We start from the raw sequence: 8255 nt of genomic DNA, 5'->3' as shown, positions 1-8255 counted from the left end.
TTTTTTTTTTTTTATGGCGTGGTTTTTTTGTTGTTTTTTTTTTGTTTTTGTGCAGAAAGGTAGAAAAAATATCTTTGCAATGTCAGTGTGGCGACATGTCGGAATCACGGCGATGACGCGCTGACTTCAGCAATGGCTTCGTTGTTTCCGCAGCGTGGTCCAGAGGATGTCGAAGCGGTACTTTAACTCCGTAATCCACTGTCCCGCCTTGTCAGTGCTTAATCCTAGCTTTTTTCTGCCGTTTCGCGGCGGCCTCTGCGTTGAGTTGTTCCAACCCCGACTCAAAGGCAGAAAAAAAAAAAAACACGAAAACTGCGCTTTTGTTGTGCATGCGGTTTTTACGAGGGCTTGACACAGAATATCAAATGTGTCCATTTTGGGAATTGTACTTAAAGTATTTGATTAATTAAATATTTAAAATTTTATCTTTAGTTTTAAAAGAATTTTTTTGCTGTACAAAAACAAAACAAACAAAAAAGTTCAGATATATAGGATAAGGCTGATCAAGGTGGAGACACCGGGGAAAACGCGACATTGTCAGTTTAACGCCACCTGTATTCTAACCTTTCAATGTTATTCACTTGATACTTTGGCGAAATGTAAAGGCATATGCCGCCTTTAGGTCTCAGAAAATCTGCCATGATTGTCGGAATGGCGCTGTCGAAAACAAATGCACAGTTATTGTTTGTAGGTAGACGAGTCGCCAAAATGGGGTGAAATTCTGCCCGGTCATTTTTCTGGAGCCCTGCTGCTGTGTTTGTAAAAAGTACTCTGTGAATGTTAATTCCCATTTTATTTGTCTCTTCTGTAAAATAGCAAGGTAAGATTGTATTGCTCTAGTTTTCTTCTTCTTCAAAACAAAGATTTAAGCCGTAGGAAACTGGTTTCTTCTTCGATCTAAAAATAACAAATTTTGTTTTACTAGCGTTTAGAAGGAATCAGTTATATTTTAACCACACGGATAAATTTTCTAGCCAGATATTTGAGACTTGTTCGGGGTGAAGCAGGTCTCTACTTAAAAAAAAAGACGTTCGAATTATCACCATATAAAATAATATCGCGTGATTGAGGTATAGTCATAATGCCCTTCATATATAATATATATATATATTAAAGGCCCAAGAATAGAGGCTTGTGGAACACCGAATCTAAAGAGTGCGAACTCTGACTTAAAACCATGTCATGTTGTATATTGAAACAGGGAAGATAAATAACTACGAATTATTTCAAATGACTCCAATTTTTGTAAAAGAATCGGGTGCTTAATTGAATCAAACGCCTTCTTAAAATCTAAGAAGATTCCAATTGTGTAATCATTGTTTTCTATATTTGAAATTATTTTGTCTTTAATCTTTATCAGGGCAGATTCTGTTGATTTTTTCTTCTGAAATCCAAACTCGTGATCAGTTATCAATTTATTGCTTGCACAGGAGTTATACAATCTTGAGTTAATAACTTTTTCCGCAAATTTTGAAAAAAATAGGCAATACAGATATAGGTCTATAGTTATTGAGATTGTCGAATGTACCATCTTTGTGGATAATGCAGACTTTTGCGATTTTCATTTATCTGGAAAAATACCCGAAACAATAAAGTGATTAGAAATATAAACTAAAGGGGGTAACACTAAGTCTATTATGACCTTAATTGAGATAACCTGAATACCACCATCACCGCACGCACAACTATTTTTAAACGACATTATTATGCTACGTATTTCTAATTCATCAGTGGGATGAAGAAAAATTGGGTTTGTCACATGCGGCTGGTCGATACAATGATAATTCGAAAATTCTTCCGGCAATTCGCTCGCACCAGACGACAAAAAATATTCATTAAACTTGTTCGCCAACAAGCTCCCGGTATATGTGTAACCGTCAATTTCTAACTCTTCTGGTACAGCAACATGATTTATTGACATTATTTTTTTTCATAGCCTTCCAAATTTTTGTACGGTCCCTATAAATTTTTGAGAATTTATTTTAATAAAATGTTATTTTTGCTTTTTTAATACACAGTGCAAGTTTGTTCCTACATTTTGTTTTGTAGTCGCTTAGTAAACTCTTATCTTTATTTTTGATAATTTTGGCAAACATTTTATCGCACGCTGCCATCTGTTTGTAGAGTTCGCGTGTAAGCCGAGGCTTTCTTGGTTTTTTTGTGCTGTCTTACTTCACGTAATGGGAAGGCTTTATCGTAATGCTCTTGTAATTTTGTTATGAAAGAATTGTAGGCTTTCCCTGGATTTGGTTCGTTAAATATGTTATTCCATGTTTCTAAGGAGACGGGGCTGTAGCAGCTTTCTAAAGTATTTTGATTTATATTCCTACAAAATACTCTATTATTGGTGGTGGACCGATTATGTTGTGAATTGTTTTTTGAAAGAAAACAAAAGATGGGCAAATGGTCACTCAGATCTGCAGTTAGTACTCCAGCGAAAACATCGGAACTTTGACAGTTTGTGATGCAGATATCGATCAAGGTTTCTGTACATTCGGTTATACGAGTTAGGAGATTCACAATATTCCTGCATCCATTTAATTGAACAATTTCTAAAAAATCTATTTTTATTGATGTGTTTCTTAGCAGTTGAATATTTAGGTCACCTAGTCATGCCATTTGCACATTTGTTGAGGTAACATATTCTAGTAACTATTCCAAAAAATTTGAAAAACATTTAGCACGCCAGATGGCGGACGATAAATTACAGCAATTATGACACTTCCACATATTATAACTAGGGCTGGGCAATTGATCGATTAACCTTCCGATTAATCGGTTAAGGCTTTAATCGCGATCAAACTTTTCAGCCGGTTAATCCTTTTTTTTAAATCCGTACTCAAAAAGAAGTCAACTGGACGCAAGCATGGCTCTATCCTGGATGACCTGCCCGAACGGGTCCATATCACATGGACGGATGACGTTGTAGCGAAAAGTGAAACTTGAGCGAATCGACGTTTTAGCGAATAACGGGGGCGCGCGTTAACCCATCCGCCGCGCTGCGCTTACGCCGCTTCGCGGCGACAGTCTACGCCGGCTCATTACAAAAATGTGAACCCACTTGGCCTACCCAAAAACGCCGCTTTGCGGCGTCCGACTATTCGCTAAAGTGTCATTCGGTGTAACGTGGGCGTTCGCTAAAACGTCATCCGATCAAATGAGTGCCTCCCGTCCTGAGCGGTGTTCCGTTCCCAGCCAGGTGCTATGAGCAAGGTTCAATTCTCGCGCTCGCGAAGCGTCACGTGCTCGAGGATATACATTACAGTTCTGCGGAGGCCAGACGAACAAGCCGGGCCCACAATTGATCCCCGCGCAACCGCGGAACTTAACGTGTTGAGGATCTATTACACATCCTGCCCAGGCAAGACAAACAAGCGGAAAAACAAGCTGGGAAGCTAACAGCGCCATTGACGCCATGGTTACTCCAGTATTCGGCCCGTAAAAATGGACGACTTCACGCTGGAAAGTATGGGCTTAACGTAAACTCCAGCGTGAAGTTTTTAACTGGAAGGAAGTCAAAAAAGCCGTTTTCGTACAGTGGAAGCGTAAGTTCGCCTCAGTATCACCTACGAGTGAAGCGCCCAGGTACGCCGCTGTAGGAAGGACCATCCGCCAAAACGCACAAAACACTTTGTCTTCGGAGCTGGAGCAAAAATATGTCAGCCTTTGAATCGTTGAACTATATATGTATCCTCAATTTTAAATGTCCTTTGCGTCGTGTAACAGAGAGTAAAATAAGTCTGCAAAGTTCAAAGGCAAGACGAGTTGTTGCCATTCTTTTTAATATATTATTTATAAAAATCAGAGCAACCAATTAATCGATTAATTAATCGATTAAATGGTGGCGATTAATCGGGTTAAAATTTCTAATCTACGCCCAGCCCTAATTATGACCAAAGTTTCAAAATCAACGTTTACACAAGTAAATTCAGATAGTCCACGGTACGTCATTTTATTCTGGAAATACAAGGAAACGCAACCCCCGCGACGAGAATCGCGACAAATCGCTTCAACTTGTAACCATAAAATTGAACAATATTTTGTTCGCCAGAATACCACGTCTCAGTGAAAGCTAGGATATTGAAAGTACAACAAAGCGATTCCAGGTATAAATAGATATCATCAAATTTATTACGCAGACTACGAGCATTTAGGCGAAACGGTTTAAGCATGCTACAATTCCGGAAGTTTTTTGAAAACCTCTATTTCTGGGTTGTTTATGAAATTACGTGTACATTTGCTGTGTTCACTTCTCGCGAAACTCTAATGTTCAGTATAATTATTGCTTTCTTTGCAGAGGAGCTGCTACAAGCTCGAAGTTGACCCCAACCGTTGTCGGACAGGAGCTGAGTGGTTCTTGACGCACCTGCAACTCTGTGTTGACTACACAGTATAGGGCATTGTGGACACAGAGCACAGCTTTTCGTTTTTGAACACGGAGTTCATGAATAGAATGCATTAACAATGAGCTATTGCCAGTGACATCAAATGAGTGCAGCATATTGGCGGAAGGGGGGCTGGAAAGTGCTTGCCCTTTCCCCGACCCGAATTGTTTGCTTAAACGCTTGCAATATCTGGAGAGGTGGGGAAAATTTCCACTGCTGATGTCACTGAGTATCGTACACGCTTTCACAGTCGTACTCAGGCGGAATTCAAAGATAAGTCTGAGGGGTCTTTAAAACTATAAAATAGTTCGCTTGTATAAGCTACCTACAATATGGTTCAGTTTTATACATATTACAAAATTTACTTTTCGATAAAATGTTGTTTGCACCCAGAAGTAGACTTATGTTTCATATAGCACATTGATTTTGTTGGAGCACTACACTCTATTTGTGAATATTTTAATGTGACTAAGACTCTCGTGAAAAAAACAATAATACAGCTTTAGAAGAAAGGGGCATACTAAAATAGCTGTACTGTTCGGTTGAAGCTGTCGACAAGAAATAGACTTATATGACATGCTCTGCTTCGAAGAGATACTACATCTACAGAAAATATGTTCTTTTTCGATTTCCCTCGCAATGTCAGCTCAGGCATTTCTGGTATATAATTGCTTGAGGCGAACTCATGTGCTTATTCCTGCAAGATGACAAGTCCGGTTTCGCTTACTCGAGAAGCGTCTTTTTGCCCAATTCAAACAGGGGCATGGTATAGGGGAGTCCATCGGTGACAGTGAGGTCTAAACGGATGGCACCGAGAGACTAGGGCGGGGTGGGGTAGTGGAGAGAGGAGGTGAGGAATATTAGGAAGTGTGACTCCTGACCTCCTTCCTTTGTCCTTTAGTATATATAAACATTTCACAATAACGATGTAAACTTCACTGAAACAGTTTGATGGCTCAAAGTCTGCATTATTTGGAATTGATAATACCTGCTTTTGCGAACATCTGTCTTATTTTAGTAGCTGTGTCTGAATAAAAATTGTTTTTATAGGATTGGTTGTTGGCTTACTCTGCTGCGTTTCTACTTTTTCAAAACAGAGTTTTCCAATGATATTGTTTTTATGTTAATTGGCCGCTTGAGTCTCTTATCAGTTTGCGTGAAATATATTTACTTCAGCAGAATGCCAACTGTCACACCCAAACTATACATACAGGTTAACTGTATGTAACTGTATCAACCTAGTTGTGACTAATTATCTGTTTGTCTTGTTATCTCTTCGGTTTTGGAGACGAAATGGTGATGGACCTTAAGAGCCAACCATCGTTTATGTTTTGACCATGACTCTGCCGCCTGTACTCATGCGAACAAAATATACATATGGGTGGTTTTACCTCGAATTGGGCAGGCTAAAAGGGTCCAAGTTTTAATTTATACGACAAAATATATATTTTAGGGGAATTTCTCAAATAAAGGAGGACGCAAACAGCATGTTGCCTAGATTTTCTGTTCTCGAGTTACGAAGCGTAGAAGCCACAGTTGCAGAAAATAGTATTTTTGCCTGCTGTCGCAGGTCGCGTGCTTGACGCCCTCTGTTGCCGCTACTGTTTTACCTCCACCATCTTAACTTTTTCCCCCTCGTTTAATATGTACAATAGAGGTACCTTGACGTATTCAGATATTTTTAGGAAATCTATATTTTTCTAACCAAAATGTTTAGAATCTAATCTAATCTAATCAAAATCTAAACAAAACAAAACTCGTCGTTAAGATCGATTTTTTGTTAACTTTGACAGGTTTTTACTTTTTCAGCACTTAAGGTACATTTTCTTTAGCAATTTAGAAAGCCCAAAGCAAGCCTATTGTAGATATAGTAATGCCTCTATAATTTGTCGACTAGCCGCTTCGCTACCTTCACATAAACTCTGTGAGAAGTAACAAATGTTGAAACATTGAAATCGATTTTCTGAAAACCCCATCTCTGTAAATCTTTATCTTTTTTAATTCTTTTAGATATAATAGTCGAATACAAGAAAAAATGAAAAATGTTTACAACACCCTGCAAAGCCGAATTAGAGCCCGGCTCTTGAGGTGGAGGAGGGGAGGGTACAGAAAAGACGGTTTGCCCCTCCTCCTCACCCATACCCTCTCCTCCTCCTTCCTCCTTATACGAAGTACGTATGCAAAAAGACATGCACCGGATCCGCTGTCAAACTCTGCCAAATGGCGCTATGCGCGACCAAAGGTGTCGCTGTCGTCGGCCTTCCGACATTGCCCAAACGCCCACAGCGACGTTTTGGGAATGATGAATTCTTGTTTCACTACTTGAAGTAACAGAAAGGTCAGGTTGTCAACTTTGACGGTGACGGTTGAATAACACGAGGACTACGAGCTTCCAGGGCGCTTTTTACTCACACCATTTAAATTGTCGCGCATAGTTGATTACCATGGTTGTGACGTCAACGATAGGAACCATAAGAGTAAACAATCGAAACATCTCGTTGTCAATAATGGGAAAAAAAAGTATTTTTAGCACTGGATTTACGTTGTAATCTCCTTCGTTACAGATACTGGCGGTCCCCCGCCCGCCTAACCCTACCGGATATTAGAGACAGCCGGACAGCACCGTAACTGGACGATGATCAGAGAAGATAGCCGCCCTACAGCCAGCGTTGCGGCAACACGGCGGAGAGACGACGACGGGAAGGGGGGGGGGGGGGGGGGGCAGAACCAGCAAGAGAGCCCTCCCTGGTTCCCAACGACGCATCGCTACGTACGGGCCCGTCCTCACAGGCTGATCCCCCAGAAAGTTGGTAATGCGATCAATACGAGAGGCGGTCAGTGGCTCGTGAAAATCGTGCCGTTCCAGCGCGCCCTTTACCTTCATTAGTCGAGCACACTTTGCTGCTTTCCGCCCGTCGACCAGACGGTCTTCTTGGGCTGGGGGAAACCGCGCGTCTTCTGGATCGGGTACGCCCAGGAGTCAGCGCGGAGGCTTGGGTCTTTCTGCGCGGAGGCTCCGAACGCTCTCGGGGACCCCGACTGCCCTCTGGTGTTCTAAGCGTCTGACCGACTAACGGCTGACTGCGTGCAATCCCGGCTCCGTCGTGTGCGTTGACGCGTGCCAGTGTACGAAAGGTGTGCCGAACCGGATGCAGTGGACAGATGAAGAACAGGAGACACGCGGAAAGGCGAGGAAGGCAGGAAACTCGTGTTGTCTCGGCTGGAACATGTACTTTCAATGCAGTAAACTTTGGAGGCATTTCCTGAACACAGACGTTTTGCGATTTGGGATCTGGTGTCTAACGTGTAAACGCACCGCAAATCGGAGCACGTGGAGTAAAAAGTTCGCGCTGCAGAGCCCAGTGATCCCGGCTTCATTCCCCATACCGGCCCGCCTGGTTATAGATGAACATTTTATCGACGTGCGGCAATGTCCCCTATTGTGTGATGCACGTGAAATACCCCAGGCTAGAGTATTTTATTAGCTAAATTTATGTCCTACAGCAGAAACACCTGACGTACAATGAGGCTAAGTAAGTTCCTGTTGTCTAAACAACCCAAAAACACAATAAATAGTTTAGTTCGCAGAAATGCTTAATGTATACGGGTGAGCAACGTATGCTCATTGAAAGTGAAGGCACCTTTCGCGTTTGCAAGTGAAGAAGTCATTGCTTCATGATGTCGCACAAATGGAGTAACAAAGGTCAAAAGTCGGTTGTAGAAACTAAACCGAAAATTTCCCTGCAATCGAAGCACGCTAAAATTGTTTGGCGTCATTAAAACAAAAAATCTGTGGATAAACTGGACGGAAATGGTTATATTGTCTATTTAAAAGTATATTAGCGGCTTTCATATCTCAAATACACATTT

Source organism: Ixodes scapularis, unplaced genomic scaffold, assembly GCF_016920785.2.
Source record: "Ixodes scapularis isolate PalLabHiFi unplaced genomic scaffold, ASM1692078v2 PGA_scaffold0__279_contigs__length_252992795, whole genome shotgun sequence".
Classification (NCBI taxonomy): Eukaryota; Metazoa; Arthropoda; class Arachnida; order Ixodida; family Ixodidae; genus Ixodes; species Ixodes scapularis.
The sequence above is the reverse complement of the archived record's forward strand: the minus strand, read 5'-3'. Positions refer to the sequence as shown.